At 36.3% G+C, this 24,025-nt stretch overlaps 1 protein-coding gene and 1 pseudogene across 25 annotated transcripts in view; both read right to left on the reverse strand.

Annotated features, from left to right (window-relative positions):
* Positions 1–24,025, reverse strand: part of TENM2 (teneurin transmembrane protein 2) — a 3,534,961-nt gene that overhangs the window by 952,532 nt on the left and 2,558,404 nt on the right. The window lies entirely within an intron of this gene.
* On the reverse strand, positions 14,407–15,013 carry LOC112928062 (large ribosomal subunit protein eL29 pseudogene; annotated as a pseudogene).

Here is a 24,025-nt window from a genome sequence, read left to right on the forward strand (position 1 = left end):
TCTCCCTCTAGAGAACATTAAAGAAATGGGAGGCCCAAGGGACTTAACTATTTATTCCAGGTAGATGCAATGTGTGTCTTTCAAATTGGAACAATTACAGGATAATATTCTAAAAAAATGAGAATTTATTCAGCACAGACTATATCCATACCTGTTCAAGGACAGAACACGCGCGCGCGCACGCACACACACACACACACACACACACACAAACACACACAAACACACAATCCATGAGGAAGATAAATCAAAGAAGTTATTTGAAGAATATAAATATTGAGGCTTTAGTATTTCAGTTCATTATTTGTGACCTGCTTCTGCCACAAAAGAGAAGTCTTCCACCCAGGTAAACTATCTATTCCCTCCTCTTTGTCTCAATTCAGGCAGTCTCTCTACCTGAATGAGAGTGATAATGATGATGTCAGTGACAACAAACACTAAACAAAAGCTACCATTTATTGAAAGCTTACTTTGCATCAGAACCTATATGCTAAGAGTTTTATGTGCATGATCTCATTTAATGGTCAGCAGCAATGAAGAGTAATAGCAACTGTTCCCTTCATTTTACAGACAATGAATCTGAGATTTAAATAGGATAAGTAACATATTAAGGTCACACATGAAGTTAGGGTCAAAGATGGGACCAACTGCCAGAAACCATAACCTCTATGTGTCACACGCTGTATACTTCACTGTCCTTATCATCCTTTATCATCCATCCAATGCTGGAATTCTTGAACTTCAGTGAACATGAGAATCACTTGTGCAACTTGTCAAAACAGCCTGCTGTCCCCACTCTCTGTTACTCAGTAAGTCAAGGGTAGGGAGAAGACAAGAATCTACATTTCTTGTCTTCTCCCTACATTCCCTCCCTGCCTTCCTCCCTCCATCCAAGTGGTGCTGATACTGCTGGTCCTAGGACCATACTTTAAGAACCATTGATCTAATAAAATCTTCTGTGTTTTTCCACCTGTCAATTGGATAATGCTAGCACCAAACTCACAGAGATAAGGTGAGGATTTAAACACGTAGTGCACAGAAAGCTCTTAGAGCTAGCACCCCAGGCAGAGTAAATGATCTACATATTGTGGTGTTGGTCATTATTGTTGTTTTTATTGTTTAAGGCCAAGTTCAAATTTTCTAAACAAACTAACCAGAATAATTTTCCTTTCTACATCTTAATATTGTCTCTGTGCCATTTCACATCAGTGATTACATTTTACTGTACGTTGTATATATAGATGGTTAGCTCTCATGATATATTGCCAACACTATAAGGCAGCAAATAATGCCAATTTATATTGTTTTCCTATCTTCCATAGTGCCTAGCACAGTGCTCCACAAGTATTTATTAAATTGTTCATTGCTTAATAATTAAATGACTCAAAAGCAGAGAGTGAATCTAGAAGATATTTAAATTATACTATTAGAATCAATTTAGCAGAAGATTTAGTAAGATCCCTTAGGTCTCCTGATTCAGACTCTAATGCCAGCCCTCAGTTTGTTGCACAGACCTAGATATAGCCATGGAAGAGGAGATAAACAGCCAATGTAATTACAGTGACATAATGGTTACACTTTTATAGCTGAGGGGAGCAGCAAATAGGATTTTAAAAATCAAATTAAAACTGTCATTCCACAACATTAAGTTTCCAGAATTTTCATTTTTTAATATTAATGATTTTTTCTTCAAAAAGGAACAAACAATGCTAATTCTACTGCTACAATACTGTTAATGAAGAAATAAAGAATAATTTATCATTGCATAATTAACACAGTACAGTTAAGCATGTTTTAATGATTTTGTATAATGGCCTCTCATAACTAGATGATACTTGTTAGTCATAGTGGGAAAGAAAACTATCCAAAGGAATCATTAATAAAGATGGATAAACTGACCAGGTATTTATTTCATTCCTTTATATATATAAAGTGTTTACAAGATTTCTTGGTGTATTTTGGTATTGTTTTATTCCTGAGTCTGTAGGTGACCAGATGGTTAATAAAACATTTTAACTGGTTCAAGAAATAAAAAGGTAAGGAATAAGAGGCTACAAATGCAACCCATGGAAATCAACAGGCTTTCCTCTTTGTTTCCAAACGGTACCGACTCTCAACTTTGCAGGTGCATGAGATTTTTACGGTGGTAGAATGTTGTTACATTTAGCCATCTATAATACTTTAAAATCAACAGAAATTAGTGAAGAAATTTATTGGAATTTTCTCTTTAAAACATTTTAGGGGCCAAGAAATAAACATCAAAGAAAATGAGTTAAGGGTAATAAACATGGTAATAAACATGATCTTATTACTACTCTTTCTTTTGATAGTGTTAGCAAAAATAGATTCTTTGAGTTATTGGAGATTGTATCTCTAACAAACACTGCAAAAATTTCCACATCTACATTTGATCAAAGCAGGTGCATGTGCATATTCATGTTTGAGTTATGGGGGTAGGAGAGTGAAGAGGCGGAGTGGACAGAGTTGCCTTTTGCCCACTGGAGAGGTTTCAAACAAGTGACCTACAGGCCACATCCAGCCTGAAGAAACATTTGTTTGACACATATATTACTTAAATCATATTTTAGCTAGTGTTCAACATATGCAAATTGAGAAATTATACTTATAAAATATATATTTCCAGCTGCTCTTTAGAAATCAGATCATTTAGCTACACTGAACCCATAACATACAATCTGTAGAACAGTGTCAGGGGCTGTCCCCTTTCAGCAGGACTTGTGTCTCCAGATCTCTAGTTGTATATATTCTCTATGGTCTGACACTCAAGCCTATTTCATCATTTATATTACCTGCTTGACTCCTGTTGACATTTACATTTTTTACACGGAGCTACTATATCTCTAGCATAGTGGTTCTCAAAGCATCATCCCTAGACCAGTAGCATCAGCATCACCTGTGAATTTGTTAGAAATATAAATTCTCAGCCCTATCCCAGACCTACTGACTCAGAAACTCTAGAGATAGGACCCATCACTCTGTGTTTAGCAAGCCCTTCAGGTGATTCTGATAGCCATTTAAGTTTGAGAATCACTAGTCTAGCACATTCCTCTTGCATATCTGAGCTTTGAGATGCTTATTTATTCTTGGCCTGCTTTCATATCCAGGAACTGTGAAGGATCAATAGCGGTGGGGACATTACCAAAACCCTTTTTGTTCTTGTCAGTTGAAGCAAAATTTTTACTGCACAAATTGAAACAGAGGGGCAGAGAGTAATCTCATGAGTGAAGCCACAACCTTTTATAGCTTAGATTTTCTGTATTCTATATCAGTTGAAATTTAATAGAGGGTTAGGATGATCAAGTTCCATCCATGGCTATACATATTGCTAAGTGGCAAGGTGTTTTCATGACAGAAGGAAGCTAAGGGGGAAAGGAAGAGCCTGTTTTTGATATTATAGAATTCTAAACAGCAAAGTCTAAGACAAAAATGTTTTGTAGCATTTCCGTATTACTGCCTCTACCTCCCTATAGGCTAAGCACAGAGCTGACAGCAGGGGATGACACAAGAGCATGGGGAACACAAGGGTGGTTCATTCAGGAGACAACTATGCAAACAAGACTGCCACAGTATCTGACCACCTCTATGAGCAGTGGAGCTGACATCAGCAGCCACGTTCTCTGGACTTTTTATTACATTAGGAAATGTAAGTCCTATTTTTTTAAGGGTCTTTCATTTGAGTTTTAGTTGCAGCTTTAGTTGCATACCATTCCTAACTGGTATGGCCACTGCATCCACCATATACATGAAAAAAAAAAGATTTAAAAATTTGCATACGCAAACCATATAAAACATACTATCTCCAAATTATGGTCAGTAAAAGACTATGGAATTTCCTCTTTTTTTTTTTCTTCAAAGTATCAGTATCAAGTTTCAAAGGGCATTCTTAATTTCTTGCTTTGTGAAATATGGAAAACAAGAGTGTATCTCTCTTCACCTCACCTTGGCTCACAATTTCATTCATTTTGGCCACATAATCTCTTAGTCTTCATCTTTCAAAATGCAACAGTATAATCTAGGCAATCCATACACAAACTCATTCTTATAGATCTTAACGATTACTCTTCTTTGATCTTTTCTAGCTCCTTTTTGTCATTCTTGGCAATTTTTTTTAGATTTTATTTATTTGTTTATTTATTTATTTATTTATTTATTTATTTATTCATGAGAGACACAGAGAGAGAGGCAGAGACACAACCAGAGAAGGAAGCAGACTCCATGCAGGGAGCCCAATGTGGGACTCGATTCCAGGACTCCGGGATCATGTCCTGGGCCAAAGGCAGATGCTCAACCGCTGAGCCACCCAGGTGTCCCTCTTGGCAAGTTTTAATTATTACATTACTCTGTACTTCTGTGTACTCCATATTTTTTTCTATTTTATTTATGACATATTTACATCTTACTGGTTCATTTAACTATAGCATAAAGCAGAGGAAAGAGTTTATATTTGTGAACATTTTCCCAACTCACTTTCTAATATGTTTCTGAATTTTCTTGGTTTAATTTTCATTTTTCTATAATGAAACTCTTCATTTTTTTAGTCACCTGGTTGCTTTGTTTTGTTTTGCCTCAATTAATTTGGCATTTCACCCTCAGAAAATATTAGATACTTGTGATTTGATTATTTTCTTTCCAAATAATACATTCCTCACCAACTCTTGTCCTAGTAAAACAAAGTAGGATATAACCAAAATCTTAACTACAGGGATATGTGTTGCAATACTGTTTATAATAACCAAGTGTTTGGAAACAATTGGTTGTCCAAAAATGAATTAATCAATTATAATACCTTACACAGTGCAATCTTCAAATGGGATGCAATGAGATGTATCTGTATATATGGCTAGTGGAAAAAGGATACAAAACATTACATAGGGTCTGATCTTAGTTTATGGTGGGGCCATAAAGGAAAGTTGTATTATCTTTTTTGCATATTCTATTTTATCTATATAACCTAATTTATTGATATGGTACCTTAAGCTCTTCCATCAAAATCTTGATCTATATGCCTGTCAAATAGAAAGATCTCATCTCAGTATGGTGATGCATGAGAAAGGAACACAATTTTTAACTCTGAAAATATTGAAGAAAAATGTAGATATCTTTACTGAAATGTCTTCAGAGTATATGGAAGAATTAATGAAAAATTGCATCTTAGGATATTCAGCAAACCGCCTTATCTTTTCACACAGGAAAACTTCCTAAAAGTTGTTTTACCACTCGATCTCCCCCAAATCTCACACCACATAGCAGCTACTCCACTTCTTATTTTCTTTCTTCTAAAGTCCTCCAAAACTTCACTCCTTATCTCCGTGTTAGTTTTTCCTCTTCTCCTAATGTCCCCTTCCCTTCCTAGCTACTTTTTCACTAAGTAAATCAACCTATATATATCAGTTTCTTTCTGTTTAGTCTACTTATATCTCCACAAATTTGGTAAAGAAGCAGTCAGACAAAAGACCTCCCTTAACAATGTGGCAGGAAGGGGACAGGAAGACAAAGAATAAATTGCATTGGTTCTTCAACATCTGTATTATACTTTACTAATGGCCCTTATATTACATTATACTTTGGGGTTAATACAATACTTTAATTTTGGTCGCAATTACAACTTCTATAAACATCTATTACCTTTATAATCAGTTTAAAAAAAAGATAAATGCCAGCAGCAGAAATTCCCTGGCAGTTTCCATTATTCCCACTGCTCTATTAAGGGAAGTGCCCATCATCTCCATCCTTTTGTTTCTTTGCTTTGAATTGGTTACTCCTGACAAAGCATGCTCAACCAATGAATTTTATTTCTCAACCACTGGAGAGGTGTTTTAACTCTGCAAAGTTTTAACTCACCCATTGCCAAGGGTCACTAACCCAGAATGCCTGTCACATTGGTAGCCAGGGACTATGTGAATATCAAAACCACATAGACAATATCCAGCTCATTCACTTGCATCTCAGGCAGTGCAAACAGGCCAGCTCCAGAAAACATACCCAGAGGCACTTCATCACATACAAGGTGGACACCAGTTAGTGTAGGATCACTTCCAAAAACCGAAAACCAAAGCCAAAGCTAAAGCCAAAAGAATGCATAATGAATGGGAATAAAGAACATTTAACAAAACAGCAATCACAAGCCTCATCAAGTTTCCCAAGACATTTTAGGAACTGCCATTAAAAACTCATTGTTTCCAAACATCTCTTTAATAATCCTAAATTCCAAACAATTCTGCAGAGAAACAAAGTTGTGATAGCATGTGCCTCAATGGCATCACCATATATATCTAATGAAGAACAAGCAAAGCACAAAATAAAAATAAAACTTAAATCACACCAGATCTCAACTTTCAAACACATATACCTCAGAGATATTGTTTCATTTAAATCAACACTGCCATATTCTACATTTGCTAGTTGGAGGTTTTTGCCTTAACTGAAACAGCCTACAGTTTCTTGTTTTCTCAAAAAACTTTTACTTCTTGTATGTGGACAAACCTCAAACAAATGTAGCTATAAACATCAAAGTAGCAAATAATTGAAATCTATTTGAAATAGAAAGAATGTATAAGGGATGCTTGGGTGGCTCAGTGGTTTAGCGCCTGCCTTTGGCCCAGGGTGTTATCCTAGAGTCCCTGGATGGAGTCCCACATCGAGCTCCCTGTATAGAGCCTGCTTCTCCCTCTGCCTATGTCTCTGGCTCACTCTCTCTCTCTTTCTCTTTCTCTGTCTCTCATGAATAAATAAATAAAATTTTAGAAAGAAAGAAAAGAAAGAAAGAAGAAAGAAAGAAAGAAAGAAAGAAAGAAAGAAAGAAAGAAAGAAGAAAGAAAGAATGTATAAGTGCCAATGGTTTGCATAAAGCTCAAAGAAAAACATACCTAGAAGAAAAAGAGAACAGGACTTTATAGTCTGCTTGTCATTCCCAATTAGTGCCAATTCCCTAAACTATTTCATTCATTCTTGCAAAGATAAGTGCTTTTAAATGGGAAACATGCCTTAAAGAAAGAACATGGCTTTTAGCAATCACCCTTTGGAAATAGGACCTTCATAATGGTGTAATTTTTGGTACATTAAATAAAAGTCCTCATTTACAATCATCTAGAAAAAGAAGGATTTTAGTCTTTATTCTAAATGTGGAAAAGATTACAAAGAAATAAAGTTTGCCATTCAAGAGTTTGCAATTTGCAAGTGTCAATAAATATTATTAAAATTCTTTTAATAATTCTCCATTTCTTCTGCAATTTGACAGACCTACGAACTACGATTTTGAGTGCAGAGCTCAAGACATCAGAAAAAGAACTTTCATAGCACAGAATATTTAACCACATGGAATGAACAAAAATAAATAATTTCTTAGTAGGTACAAATGATTTCTTATCACATCTAAACTCACTCATTACGATGGCTTAAGAGGAACTAGTTAATCTAGTATCTTCTGTTCGCACATCATCAGCCATACTGACTCCACTCTGGACACAAGCGTTTTTTCTTTCTGTTCCTTGAACCAGCCAAGGACACTCTCTCATAGTGCATTAGCACTTGCTGCTCCCACTTCCTAAAGGGGTCTGACCTCAGAGCTATATGTATGGTAGCCCTTGGACTTCTCAGCATTCAGCTCTCAGCTCACATGACCCCTATACAGAAAGACCTTCCTGGATTGCCTTATCTAAATTCAACACTCACTCATTACTTCCTTTAGAGAGTCTTTTTTTATTATTATTATTACTTCATCAGTAGGAGTCATTACTCTCCCTATAATGCACCTTATATTTCTTTCTATTTATTTCTGAGATCTCTCTCTCTCTCTTTCTCTGTCTCTCTGTCCCCCCCCCCCTTTTTTTTTTTTGTAATGTAACTTCCATGAGAGATAAAGACTTATATTTCCCAAGGCCAGTAAATACTTGCAGACTGCATGAGAGAAGGTAGAGAAATTTAAGACAAGGGCTGGTTAATCGGCTGACCCAGATAGAATCTCCTCTATTCTGGAAGTAGGATAGCTGGATGAAGGAATGACTTTGACACAGATGCATAATAGAGAGCTTCCATTTCATCTCCATGTGGAGCACAGCAGGGAGGAGAGCCCTTTCTCTACGCATTCAGCACTAAACATGGTTCTGACACAAATGGCTTTCTTCCTGAGCTTTGTTTGAAGACTTTGAATGAGGCAACTCTTAGGTGGGAAAGATCTGAAGAAGCAGATGTTCCTGAAACTGCCCTTTCTCTCTTGTCACCCTTTCTCTCCCTGGTTCTGCACACTTTTACTGTGATCCTTGGAAGCTCGGAAGTTCATGGTCACCATGCCAGCTGATCTTTAGGAGTGTAAACTGTTCTCTGGTTAATCCTCACTGAAGTGTAGAACATGTCTTTTCTTTTCCCTATATGTCAATCAAGCAACTTGTACTAAAAATCTCAGAGAAAGGAAAAGCAAGAGATAAAATAATTTGCCAACTTTATTTTAAAATGATTTGGCAGGCAAGCTTTAAATGTGACTATCCAAGTTCCTGTCCCTTGTATATAATCCCATCTAAGGAAGAAAAAGTAGACATCATGGTCATAGCAGAATCTTCAAAGTTTTAGCTTGCATTAAATTTAGATTGTTGTTAATTCTAGAATATTGATTTGAGGTCAGGCATTCAACAAGCATTTAAAGAGCACCAACTACATTCCTCAGTAAATGTAAACAGTTATAGCTCTGTATGCACAATGTAATTTAATACTAAATAGTGCTTGTAGCTTGAGGAAAGGAATAAATGATAAAGTTTTAGTTAAAGAGCACCAACTAGCTATGTTCTGCTTTTCTCATTAAGATATCAAATCTAAGCCTCAAAGAGGTTAGACACTTACCCAAGCATACACAATAAGAAGTCAAGAACAAGGACCCAAACCCATGTCTATCTAACTGCAAAAAGCATGTTTTTTGCATTTATCAAGTTGTCTGCATGATAAGGATATGAACAAGATTATGTAATATTATACTGGATTGAACTTCTTCCCAGAGAGCTATGACATGTGAGGTCAGAGTTAAGCATCCAGCTGAACATATGCAAACACCAAAGTGTCACAAGTGTTGACTTGGCATGAGGTGTTGTGTTAACTCTACTCTAGAGTGATCTAAAGGCAATAATCAGATTGTGTTGAAGGTATACAGAACCAGTATTTAGTTGAACCAATCTAGCAGAGATCACTAGTTGTTGGCCTTGCTCCAGGTTCTCCTCTTCTGCCTCAGTGCACATCTAGATTATCTTTCACAGTCTCCTTTGCATTAGACATGGCTGCATAATTCAGATCTACCAATAGAAGGGGAGTAGAAGTGACATGGACCATTTCCAGGCAAAATCTGTAACAATCTCTTAGATGCTCCTTTCCCTACATAGTTGACCAAAATGGAAGTGATCTTGGAAGATAGGTGTTGAAGATGGCAGAGTTTCTATCAGCCTGGGTCCTTTCCTCCCCTAAAACAGTGCAAAAGAAAATCATCCACTGCTATTCACCCGCCTACTATTGTTAATGAGGAATAAATTATTTATTTGAGCCATTTTACAACAGTAGTTGGCCTACAGCTAGATTCCATCATATTTGTTGAACTATATCAAGGCTAATATTTCCCTTCCCAAGCTTTGGGCTCAGTAGCTCCTCCTCCTCAATACCTTTCTTTATCACCTTTGGCACTTCTATTCTATAGCTTTCTTAGTTTCTGCAAAGTTTTCCCTAACCTCAAAGAGTATATTTCATAGCCTTCTAAAATTTCCTCTTTTGTGTTTCAGAAGCATAGAGCAAATTAACCTTGTGAACTCCTACTTGAGTAGATGCCAGGAGAACTCCATCACACTAGGCCCCCAGAAAAGGCCTGACCTTGGCCCTGAATACATTTTTCCACCTTGTTTAGCTTTCCTGAGCCATCTTGACTGAGAAATTTTCTGTATTTCAAATGTAGACAATGCTTTATCTCTTGTGATGCTAAACTGAGATTTACCTTAGCACATAGTAGGTATGTAAATATTTATCAAATATTGTTTATCCTTTAGGTCTTCAAGAAGATTAAGATAAAATTCCAATGTCATAGCTTTGCACATCAAGATAACATTATGTGTAAAGTGTAACTAACAAACGAAATCTCAAAAATGTATACAATGGACAAAAAAGTCTGTTGCCTCACGAACCATGGTCCAAAGTCAATTAATCAAACTGAACAGTCAGTTAATCAAACTGAAAAACTCACAGGTAAAATTCATAGGGTCATTGAGATGTTCTCCACTTTTTATTAAGATGAGGTAGGTCCAGACACCTGGCCATTTTTTGGCACCCGTGGAGTATACAAACTGGATATCATGAATTTGCCCAAATTGGCTAATCTGAATGCAGTGAGAGAGCCTTATTTTGGGTCCATTCCTCATCATGAACAATTAAACAAAATACTACTTCTTGGCTCCTCTTAATTCCAAGTGAATGAAGGACAGAATGAGACAGTAAAAATATCATCTAACAGCATAGCATATATATAGTATTAGGTATTAGGATGCATTTTAATTGTTTTAATTCTTCATTACTACTGCTAATGTTTGGGTTTGTAGATTTCCCTATAAAATAATTTTGTTTCATTGTTTTATTTATATAGCTTTGCATGCTATCACTCTTCTTGAGTTTAGTTACTTGTTGGAAACCAAAGAACCCTCTCAACTAAAAGCAATTGCAAATATACAGCCAGTTCTCATGCTTCTATTGCTCTATGGGCACACAGAGCTGGACCTCGGAATTAACTTTTACAATACATTCCTTCTCCTTCCAGATGCTACATTCCTTCTGAATGTATTCAGAATATAAAGATTCTAATCATTGGCACTGTTTCCTATTCAGGGATTTAAAACACCTACAAGCTGAAGTTGTATCCATTGAGAATGGTCCCCACTCTACTTCCATTTCTCATAGTTTATTCTTACTCAGAAGAGAGAACCAATTTGCCTCAATATATCACCATTTGGCCAAATAAACCCCAAACTGTCCAATCAACATAACCTCTCAAGCAAACAAACTAGGAATGGGACTCATGAAAGAAATATGGCTGGCATTTACATCCATCACCACACTTCTCAGAAGCTGTTCACTAAATCTATTCACTCAGCAGCATTCTTAGAGACTAAAATTTTTGTATTGAGATGCACAATACGACAATCAAATAACAGGTCAACACAGTAAGCTTTTACAATGCAACAGCTTTTCAGAAAGACACGTTTCTCTCTGTACAGGGACTTGCCACAGTGCAGGAACAAGTAAGATGGAATGGTCTCCAATTTCAGATCAGAGAGCAAGAGTGTGTAATACATGTCAGATTCCCCTCACATAATACTTCCATCAAATAAAACCATCTGGATGGCATACTATATATCAGTGCTGTGCAAAAGAATATAATGGGAGCCACAAATGCAAGTCACACATGTAATGTTACATTTTCTGGTAGCCATATTAAAATTTTAAAAAGAACTAGGTAAAATTATTTTAATAATATATTTGGTTTAACCCAACAAATCTACACTACAATAATTTCAATGTGTAATCAGTATTTTAAAATTTGCTGATAGCTATTTTACATTCTTTTTATTCATACTAAGTCCTTATAACCTGTTGCATATTTTATACTCATAGTGCATCTCAACTTGGACTAGCCATATTCCGAATGCTAAATAGTCAAATGTAGCTACCATATTGGACAACCGACTTTACATTTGGGCACATCGTATGCTACTTTCCTGGAATGATCCCCATTACCATCAATCCTCCACTGAACTAGCTCTATTCACACTCAGAGCTCAGAATTATTTATTCAACACATATTTATTAAGTGGACACAATATTCCAGGTAGTGCTGTAGGGTCAAGGATAAAGAATGGACATGACAAAGTCTTTCTTTCAAAGCATGGAAGTACAAACATTCACCAAGAGAGGCCTTGCCTGATTCCTTGATAGGACATGTCCCTCTGTCACATGTTTTTATAGTGCACACTCTTCCTTCACAGGATGTTTCCTAATTTAAATCATTTGCCAAATATCTACCTTGATAGACTGTAAAGATCCATGAGAGTAAACATAACATCTCACTCATTGCGGCATCTCAAAGCCTACCAAGCACAGTCTGTGCCTGGCATAGAGCAGATATACCAAAATATTTCTTGAACATAAAGCAGGAGGGAGGAAGAGAAGGAAGTGGGGGGTGGGGGAGGGAAAATGAGAAGGAGGAAGGGAGGAAGGGAGAGAGGTAGAGAGATATACACTTGTAGAAGGTAACTCTGTCAATGATGTTCATTAGCTAAACAGCAGAGTTAACTGCCATAATTTACCATTCTCTACCTTATTTATATTAAGCCCTTTCTGAATTCTCCCAAGTTTCACAGAATCAGTGTTTTATACCTTGTACTTCATTTGCTACTTTCCTGGATTTACTTCGATAATGTTTCAATTCTGGTTGGGTCCTAAAGGTATGTATAAAGGGGCTATATATTTTACAGCCACTCCAGTAAATTTTGAAACCTTGTTTATCTAGTTTATATTGTATCACATGCATTCAAAAGAAGCTGGCTCACTTTACCACTGTCATCTTGCCAAGTATCAACAGAATGGTGATGAGCTGTTCATACCTAGCTCTAATTACAGAGATATGCTGATATTTCTTTCCACTGGCCTATTCACTTTTTACTGACTTAATCAATCACCAGAATTTCTTTTTTAGGCCAGTGATTTTTTTTCATTATTATTTTTTTTAAGTTTTTGCTAGAACATACCATATATGCATATTAGGCACTTTCAAATTTATGTTGCAGTCAAAAACTTCAAAATGTTTTATGACACATATTGGGTTTTTTTAATCTCTATCCTCTAAACCATATTTTACTTATTGTCTCATTTATGTCAGTGATATTCAGCTAAGTTGGTCAATGTTGAAACTCTCTGCAGCCCTCTGTTCCTAATCTTTCTCTAGAAAGATCAGGGGTTGTCAAAATGTGGTCCAAGTACCAAGAGCATAGACATCACCTGGGAATTTGTTAGAAATACATATCTTCAGGCATCTCCAGACATACCAAATCAGAGAATCTGGGGATGGGGCCCAACAATCTGTTGTTTTATGGAGCTCTGCAGGGGAATCTGGTATACAATCTGATGCAGAGTTTAAAAAGCACTGCTCTCATCCAACCTCTTGCCCTATGCTAGGGTGCAACACTATTAGCAACAAAAGTGAATTAGCCCACTGGGCACTCAGTTTTAGAAATGAAATAGGGTATCATGATATAGAAATGTACTTAGAGAGCATATTTAAATCTTAGAATGATAAAAAAATAAAACTATAAACTAAAATGAAATTTACAAAGAATGGCACAAGCATTAAAAAACAGACCAAAAAAAAAAAAAAAAAAAACCTCTTAAATGAAAATCCATCAAATTTCATTGTAAAGGGGAAAAGAAGTCACTGGGGCTATTTTAAAATCTACAACATTTCTGAAATCAGATTCCAAGTTGTCTTTCAGTTTTTGTTTATAGTATTTTTAGATCTCCCTCTGCATGCTATGTTTTCTTTTAGACATACTGCCAACTTTTTGTATCTGTCATCTGGTTTTGAAAATGAGGTTTCTCATCATTTTTTAAGCATTTCACCATTTCAATTGTCACACTAATGCTTGGTACATCTGGAAGTTCCTATGATAGGATGGATTTAGAATCTACATTTAAAAGCGTGTCAAATAATTACCAATATTTAATTTCATGTTCCTTCAGAAAAAAAAAATCCATTAGAAGTTCTACAGCTCTTCTTCCGTGCCATCTCCTAAATTAAACTTCATATTAAAAAGACTAGATTCTAGGATTTCTCAGGCTTCACATTTTCAAATTTAAATTCAAAAAAGCAGAAAGAAATGATATGGAATGAAGTAATTTATCCCAGGGGTTTGTTCTTTTTAACTATAAGATAAATCGAGAATCACAAGGGGGGAGAGGAAAGAAAGAATCACATGAGTCGGGCTGGCATCCTCATGTTATTTTTGTATGTGATTACATATTGCTTTGGGGTTTCTATTTCAAGCACTAGTCATTTATTTTTTCCTCCAATACAAATGTATTCTTGATGACTAGGATATCGTTCTAATTATTTTTAATAAAAATCATTTGGCATCCTTGAAATTTTACAGTGTTTCTCCAAAAGATTCAAAATATTAAACAAAAATATCCTTCCATCCACCAACTGCAACATAACTTCAGAAAGTTAATTAATGTCACAAAGGATTAGACTGTGAAGGCTGTTTGGGATGGTAGCAAAAAGCATAAACTTGGAAGTCAAATTGCACAGGTATGAATTCAGTTCTGTCACTTACTCACTAGATGACCTTGAGCAATTCCTCAGACTATGTTTTTTTTTTTTTTCCCTGCCACAGGTTTATTTGTACAAATAGCACAGGAGGACACCAGGCCCATGCAGACAGAAGCCCAGGGGTCATACCAGTCCTTCTGTCCTCACACTGGCAGGCAGAAGCCTCTACACTGAAGCCTTTGTGGGGGTCTGGGCACCTTTGGGAGCCTGCGTTGCAGGAGTCGAAGTAGGAGCTGGAGCTGGGGTCGCAGCTGCAGCCTGGGCCTTGGTTTGAGCCTTGGCCTTGGCCTTTGGCCGGCAGAGCCTGAGACCTTTGGCAATGCGGGCATGAGCACGTTTCCCGAGCTTGGGGTGAGCGATGTAGGCAAGTCGATTGAGCTTGCGGCTGCCGCCCTTTGAGATCTTGGGCTTAGCCTCCTTGGGCTTGACAAGGGCCTTGATAGCCTCAGCACACGCCGTCATGGCCATGGCATTGTTGGCCTGCATATTCTTCAGGCCCTTCTTGTTGTGCTTCTTGGCAAAGCGCATGTTCCTCAGGAACTTGGGGTCTACCCCCTTAAAAGATTCATATCTTTGTGACCGGGGTTTCTTGATGCCATTTCTGTGCCATTTTCATGACTGGTTGTGTGTGGTGTGGCTCTTGGACTTAGCCATGTCTGTACCAAAGCCTGCGGCTCCCCAAGCACCCTCAGACTCTATGTTTAAAATTTATCATGTATAGCAAATATGTGGAAATTTATCTAGCTCCTTAATTGTTGTTACCAAGGATCAATCAAATCAGCTTGTGTAAAGGGTCTATCATGACACCTAATACATAGTTTTGAATACTTATGTATATTATTTTAATAACTGGTTCATCTCTGAAATGATGCCTTAATAAGAAATTCTTTCAGTTAGGGACAAGTATATTAATGCTTGCTGTCCTGGTGTTAGCTGATTTTCCATAAACTTGTCAAAATAAATGATGGATAGGTGGCTGGACAAATTAGTGGGTGGGTCCAACAACATTAGAGTAGGGAACTTTCTTGAGAAATTCAGGATAAGAAGTACCAGCGATCATCCATTCCTATCTACAAGTACCCTCCACCTGCCTGTCTCTTCCAGACCCCACATCTCTAACACAAAACTACTCCCCATCATATGTACGTGAGTAAGTAGAGGAGTCCTCACTGCTCAGGAATCTGTGGGCAGCATGCAGTTCTCTCCCGACTACTTTCTCCACCTCACAAAGAATGCCTTGTTATTCCACATGGAATACTTGCCTTCAATTATTTGAAAACATCCCAGAGCTTTAGGCCATGATATGCATCTGTTTAACTTAATCATTTTACCTTTTATTTTTCTTCTTAAATAAATTGAGATTGAGGTATATGTATTTAATATCATAATATGAAAACAAAATAGAATACACTATAAAGAAATGTATAAAGGAATATAGACAGGTCCAACTGACAATGATTCAACTTGTGATTTTTTGACCTTAGTGCAAAAGCAATACGTATCTGATAAAAACTGTACTTTGAATTTTGATTTTTTTTTTCCCCTGGACTAGTGATATGCAGTATGATACTCTTGCCTGATGTTAGACAGTGGCAACAAGCAGCAGCCTCAAGTCAACCTTGCAACTTCCAGAATAAACAACCTATATACTCACAACCATTCATATCTTACTTTCAGTATAGTATTCAATAAATTATATGAGATATTCAACACTTAGCTATAAAATAGATTTTGTGCTAGATGATGGTACCCAACTGTTCTGAGTACGTTTAAGTTGGCTAGGCTAACCTTTGATGTTGAGTAGGTTAGGGGTATTAAATGTATTTATATGTTATTTATAATATATAAAAGTATATATATATACAAATATATTCCTTCATATATTATATATCTATATATGTATAGAAAAGAAGAAACTTCCATATCCCATATGGGAAAGGCATCTAGTTCCAGGAACCAGTTCTACCCCTTCCCAAGCCTCTGGTTACCTGTCCACAGGGGAGGAAGACTAACTCATCTAATTGGTAAAAATAGGAAGAGGAAATGAACAAGGGGAACTCTCTCTCCAGTCATGCCTTGGGGGCCTGGGTCTACCTGTGACTGAGTGCCTGACTTTCACTGGGGGAGGGGAAGTTCAAGGGGTGACATAGAGTGTAATGAAGGTGATATTTTGAGCTCCATTATCTGGTTCTTTCACTGCTGGTTTATACTTCAGCCTGAAAACAGAATGGGGTTATTCTTTGGTCCTTTATATGCCCTTTGTGAGATCCAAATTACTATTCTACAATATACCTATCTCCTAATATGTTGCGAATGTTTTTCCCTGTCATTAAATATTATTTCTTCTATAACACCATCTTAATTGCTATTCAGCATTTTTATTGTATGATGCTTTATACCTTATTGAGCCAGTCTTCTATTATTAGAGAATTGAAATTTAAAAAAAAATTAAGTTTCTGCAATTAAGTTTGTAAATAATACAAACCTATAATATCCTTTCAATACCATTCTGTTCACTTACTGACGATGAATTCTTAAAAGAACACTGGCTAGGTCAACATATGTGAACATCTGAGATATTTTTTAATGTACAGAGCAAAGTTGTCTAGAAAATTTGGGCCATTTTATGCTTCCCCTACAAGGACATTAGAGTATCTGTTTCTTTGAACATTTACTAGAGTTAAGAAATGGAATTAAAACAATATGTCATATTTCACTTCTTAAGATTTTATACGCTTTAGGTAGTGGAAAAAAGCCAGGATGCATCCTTTGTTTGGAAGGCACTATTTGACTACAGTTTGCCCAAGTGTGAAATGCCATATTTCCTCAAATCAAGTTACCTAATCTCTTGACATTAACAAATATTAGCATTTTAAAACCTGTTTTGAAATTAAGACAAAAGCAAACATCATTGCTAATGTACATCTGAGGGAGGAAGGAGAAAGAAACCATGGAAACCAGCAGAGGAATTAAAATGGCAACGAAGAATTAGACACCAGAATAGAACGAGCAATAGGCCAGATGAGGATTTTAATTGGAACCAATTTGACAAGAATTATAAGGTGTTCCTTTACATTTTTCTTCTTCTTCTTCTTCTTTTTTCCTTTTGGTCATGCTTTTAGGAACCCTTGATAAATCTTACCTCCACTGTACTTTCGCTTCTCATAAAATTCCTTAAAAATACCACACGCAGTTACTATACACAAACACAGCTCAATTTTTAGGCCACAGGATGGCACTCTGGGTGCATATAAATGATGAAGTGCCACTCTCCTCTTGGAAAAAAGGCTCTCTGTCCCTTGGGAGGTTCTGATAACTATTCCTAACCCTAACTCAAGGTCCAGCACCTATTCATGGGAGGAGTTTGTAGTAACTAAGGTTTTTCCATTCTGAAAGCCCAGGGCTTCTCTTGGGTGTTTGTCTCCACATGTTAGACACTGGCAAAGGGATTCCTAGAACACCTAACCTCTTAGGCTTCTCATTTCCTTGAAGGTTATACCTATGGAGGAGGAGAACTTTCAACACAGCAGCAGATATATCCCTGACTGAACACATCCGGAAATGTAACCATTTCACTGTTTATGGATGACATAGTAAAAATGCATTTCCATATGGTTGAGAGTTCCAAGCAACAAAAATAGCAGTGTTGTTTTTCTTTAAATGTAATTAGTATTCTGTTGTGTGGGAGTGAGGTTAACATGTGATAAATACAGTTGAAGGTAAATCATACACAATTTTTCCCCATATTTGGACAATTGAATTGAAGTTGTCTTTATAATTATAGATATAATTATGATTATTGCTTATCATTAAAATGTGATGTAAAAAGAAAAGGATCCTTAAGCTTTAAACGTTAAGACTTATAATCATCAGGCCATTAAAACACATAAAAGATGACATAAGTCCTTGACAGACAAAGTACACTTAACTAAATCTTTAGTAAACTATAAATAATAGTAAAAAAGAATTAGATTAAAATCACAATAGTAAAAAATAAATAAATAAATAAATAAATAAATAAATAAATAAATAAATAAAATCACGATAGTGATTTCCAATGATAGAAAGAAAGAGGAGGAAGGAGTTGCCAGGCAAGTCATGGGGGATGGGGAGAGGATGATATAGGAGACAGTGTGGATATAAAGTGAACTCCTCTCAAGGAATTATCAGAAAATAATTCAATATTTAAAATATGACAAAGTGACAGGAGCCTTGAATGCCAAACTAAGGTTTCCTTAAGATATGCTTCAGACACAGAATGAAGGCTTTGGGTAGGGTCATCGTGTGATGGAGACATTGTCTTAAGATCAATCAAGTGCAGTGTGGAAAAAGTGGGTTAGGAAAAAAGAGTTGAAAGCAAAGAGACTGAAGGCATGGAGGTCTGTTAGAAGGATCTTGCAGGTGACTAATGTAACAAGAGCTCAGGCAACAGTGGGAGCAGAGGAAATGGAGAAAAATCTGCAGGTTAGAGAGATACTGGGAAAAATATGGACTGTCCAGACTAGGTGACTAAGTGACACTGGCAATGTAGCCTTCAGAATCACAACTTCAGATATCCCGGCATCCTGAATGAACACAACTTCCAATCCTCTCAGTTCACTACAATAAATCTCTGAGCTGATCTTCAAGGACCCATTTTTCTTCTCCTGTAGTCCCCTCCAGGCTTCATTCCTTTTCCTGCTCCACCAGAAAAACATCCTCAGAAATAGGCTCAGTTTCCTTGCCCTTCAATTTATTTGGCAAAACCCTGGATGAACACAACCAGCCATCAGGTTTTTCCCACTCCTGCTGAATCCATGCACATTAACAATGATGGGTCTTATCCAATAAGACAGAAGTATGTAGGTATAAATCCATGAGAGGTGGCCTTAAAGCATCCAGAAATTTTACTATGTTTCTTTGCTATCTTCCATCTCTACCCTCAGCAACTATGGTAAGCATTTTCACATGCTCTCCTTACTTTCACCTGATAATCTTGCCTCCTTCCCTTTAAGAATCTCTAGAAACTGTGAGCTTGGAACTTCTTCTCAAATCTAGATACTAACTGGGTCTGCAACCATTTTTCCCTGCTTTCTTACCACAATGAGAAAAATTTTCTTCCTTACGTTAAGTGACAAAATTTTTATGTGTGCACGGGATCTGAGTCCTGATACTTCTGAAAGATTTCCCTTCGGTACTTTTGGTCTCACATTCTATAATTGATAGTTCTCACTCACACATAAAGACAATCTAGAATATCAATTCATTTAACTAGCGAATGAGTATCTACCATGTATCAGGCATTCTATGAATCAGAGATAGATCAGTTAAAAAGAAAAAAAAAAAACAGACCCCCCCCCCAAAAAAAAAAATCCCATGAAGTTCTAGTTTCTGCTAGAGCTAATTCAAGTATCTCAAAACGAACAACAAAAAATAAAAATAAAGCAATCCAATTCCATTACCACGGTCTTCTTTAGTTACCAACCATTACTCTGATTCACTTCTAGAAACAATTCTTCAGAGTTGTGTACATATAATATTCCCACTATGTCATCTTCCAATCATCTTCAAACCACTCCAATATCGTTCTTATTCCCATCATTCCACTAAAACTCTTCTAGTTCAGGTCTCTAAAGATATCCATGTTGCCAAAACCAACCACTGCTCTTCAGTTCCCATCTCATTTGACCCCTTGGCAGCATTTAACTGTGTTATCAATCCTTTCTTCTTGAAGCATACTTCTCTTGACTTCTGTTATATCATAATCTTGCTGGGATTCTTCTGGTTCCTTCATTATGCCACTTTGTGTAATTCTGTCTGTGTGTAATGCTCATCCCTTTTCTTATTCTGCCTATATGCTTCCTCCTCTTTAGGACTCAGCTTACATATCACTTCTTCCAAGAAGTCTTTTCTATCTTCTTGTTTCAATGTGAACTCCAATATTTATTTCATGATATCCTGTTCTTTGCATCCAGTATCTATGTCACAAATTTGTGTAAGTATGTGCAAATTTATTTAATCTTTGTAAGTAATAAGACTTTTGGCTTTTTTTACCATTATATACTAATATATTACTAATCTGTCTAGTAATAGCATTGCATATGATTATATACCTAGTACCTGATATATAGTAAACCAAGGCTGAATAAATTGAACTAGGTATTTTCCTCCCTTTTTATTGGACCATGTTTGAGAATGAATGAGACAGTAATTCCTAGTCTTTTGGAGTGAGTGGATAATAATGAAATTTTTAATGAAGTTCACAGTACAGGAAAATTTGGAAGACAACTTGCTCTAGGAGGAACTACTGTGAGCCACTTGGGGACATGTTTGATTTGAGCTATCACTGAAACATCTAGAGGAAAGACATAGCATACTGATAGAGACATGTGGCTTCTTGATATCCACTCTACCTCCTTTCCATAGTGTAAAAACCATAATACTTAGTGGTTTGACCTCCCCTCATGCAGTAAGCTACTTATGTTACTCTCATTCTCCCTTGTCAGAGATTTGTTTGTGAGCCCAGGTTTAAGCAAATCAGTACAATACATTCAGTGGCAACAAGGATTAGTTCAGAAATGAACGTGAGCCCCAACCAAATGCAAGAAGGCATGAAGAGAAGGTTTCTTAGGACATATGGGAAAAGTTTTCTTGTCAAAAGAGCAGTAAGAAGAATGTGCCCTTTCTCCTACTGAATGTGAAGCAGGAAGCATATAGCCTCAATTGCTACTATTGATTATCCCATGCACAGGCAAAGGAAAGCCATGCATGGAAAAAAGCCAATGTATGGATAATAAAAACAGAAGATAGAAAGAACCTAGGTTCCTGAATACATCATGAATGGCAGGGTCAATAAACCCTGAAGCCTTCTATCTTTGCTTTTCTTGTTATGACCCAATAAATCTATTAATAAACTATATACATAATTATTTCTCTTCTTTTGGGTGAAGACTTCTTACCTGATACATGTACGGCAAGGACTTTGGAAAATGATTGGAAGCAAAACTAAGAAAATGGACAAGTAATTCACTAACAGAGCAATATTAAAAAAAATAATAGAAGAAATGAAGCAGTAAGTGACCAAGCATTATATATAAAGAAATGGTTAATAATTAGAAAGAATAATATAAATAGGAAAAGCAGGGCAAAAAGCAAAGGCCCCCCACCAATGTCACTTAGTGACTTATCCTGTTCTTTAGAATAGTGACATTAGTCACATTATTCAATCATATCAGTACAATGGTATATAAGAGAAGCCCCAGTGCCAAAAAGTCAGTTTGTGAAAATTAGTCTTTAGAAAGAAACCTCAATAAAATTCTAATAAAGAATATAGTGAATAAGATCAGTAATTTACCTATGAATAAATATGATGTAATTTTACATGCGTTCTCAACTGTTTCATACTTTATTGAGAGATATCCTTTACTCTAGGCATTTCCTAATACTGGGACTAGGCAACATGCCTGCCCTCAAATCACTCACAGACCCCTAGTAGGGGAGACAGACTAATAGAAGGCATACCATAGTCTGGTTAATCCTGGGATAAATGTAAGTACAGGCACTGGCACTATGTCAACTATATTACCCAATGCTGATGGAGGTGGGCTAGGTGTAGAGTCTTGGGGAAATAATGCCTGAACTATATATGTCCAAGGAAGAATACACACAGTAGAAAGCAAGTTCTTGGCAGAAAGAACAAACCCAGAGAAATGAGACATACATGACATAGCTCTTGAGTATGAAGTGTAACTTCTGTACCCTGCCCTGGATTATATCTCTCTGGTTGAAATTGGTGTTCTTACATGCTACCATCTCAGTCTCCAAGAGGCCACTCAACTCAGTTCAAATTGGAAAATAAATGAAAATTGTCTTTTAGCTATGGTCTTCTCACATTATCAATTATGGTTAGGTAAATGAACATGATAAGACATATTTCAAAGATACCTTGAAGATACCAGATCTTTTGGTTTCCATTTTGAAAGGCAATGACTCAGATATCAGTTTCTCTGGGATTTATTTCATCTGCTTATAGGAAAACTTACAGACTCAGGCACATAAGGCCATTGCTCTGTTTATAAACAAAGTATGCAAATACTGCTGTCTAATTACATTTTATATACCTCAATACAATGCACAATGGGCCCCCAGAAAGGTTTCTATCAGAATGTCTAATCATAGGCAAACAGCAGCCTCTTATTTTCTAAAAAAGAAATTGAAGCAACTGAAGTAACTTTCATCTGTGATCAAGAACATCTTTTCCTGATCAGTGGAGTGAGAATCCAAACAACTTGACTATTTTTCATTCTTCAGAGGCTTCTGATATGATGACTAAGACAATCTGTTAAATCTCAACTCTTACTATTTCAGTTGTTCTCTTTCTTGCACCTAGGCAATCAGAAGGAGGGAAGGCCACTTTGCCTAGTTGTTCCATGAAAAGAAGTGTCCATTCTACAAAGGTAGCTGCTCTACTCACATAAACAGGCAGAGAACCTAACCTAACCATCCCTGGCAGAGAAAAAAAAATCTCTTTTGCAAATCTCAGAGGCTAAATAATTCATAATCTCCCTCCATAGCTAATTCTTGTCTAGAGAATATTCTAACTTCGGAGAAAATTTCCTTCAGGTCTAATCCAAGCCTATCTTCATGGAGAATAAGTTCTTTTAGTGTCAGGGAGACTAAAGGAAATGTTCTATATGGTGAGATTCAAGGCATGATAACTGAGTCCTTGGCCCAGAATATCTCTTCTAGTAATACTACCACATCTCATAGGACCTAAACTCTACCAATTGTATGATCTACCATTACTTTAAAAATTACTAATAAAAAATGTTGGCAAACTATAGACTAATGCTTTATCACTTAATTTTTTTTTTAACTTATTGGGAGACCTCCGGGTGCCTGGGTGGCAGTCAGTTAAGCATCCAACTAGGTTTTGGCTCAGGTTGTGATCTCAGTATTGTGAGATCAAGCCCCATTTCTGGCTCTATGCTAAGTGTGGAATCTGCTTGAGATTGTCTTTCCCTCTGTCCTTCCTGCTCATTCTCTCTCTCTCTCTCTGCCTAAAATAAATAAATAAATCTTTTAGAAAAAGGAAGAGTTCCTAAGACTTATTTAGATACAGATTTTATTGTATTATTATTTTGTGGAAAATATTTAAAAATTCCTAACACTGCTTTATAAATGGAATCTCATTCTTCAGAATTAGTTGTTTGACTAAGAATCATAAATATCTGATAAATATCTGTGCTTTTCCACACATGGAAATTCTCTATGCTGGAAAGTTGATGATTCAGCATTTCCTAAAACCAAGTTCCACTATGGTCTTGGTGATTTTCTTCTCAGCTCTAAGTTGTATTGTTGATGATTTTCTTGATCTTAGGAGAAGGTTTAAATGGGAAATTAAAAAAAAATTAAAAAAATAAATGGGAAATTATTAGACAACAACTAAGACAAATGTTCCATTTTTAAATGTTCACTAAATGAAATGTCAAGTTGCTGCATTTAAATGCAGATAGCAATTAAATTTAACCTATATTACTAATAATGCACATGATTTGATCAAAGTTCTTTTTCATACTTTATGTTCTTATTTAAATTCTAGTTAGTCAACATACAGTGTAACATTAGTTTTAGGTGTACAAGACTTGATTGAAGTTTTTACCATGTGTATGCCATGACAATGCCATT

This window comes from Vulpes vulpes, chromosome 4 (assembly GCF_048418805.1).
Source record: "Vulpes vulpes isolate BD-2025 chromosome 4, VulVul3, whole genome shotgun sequence".
NCBI classification, from domain to species: domain Eukaryota; kingdom Metazoa; phylum Chordata; class Mammalia; order Carnivora; family Canidae; genus Vulpes; species Vulpes vulpes.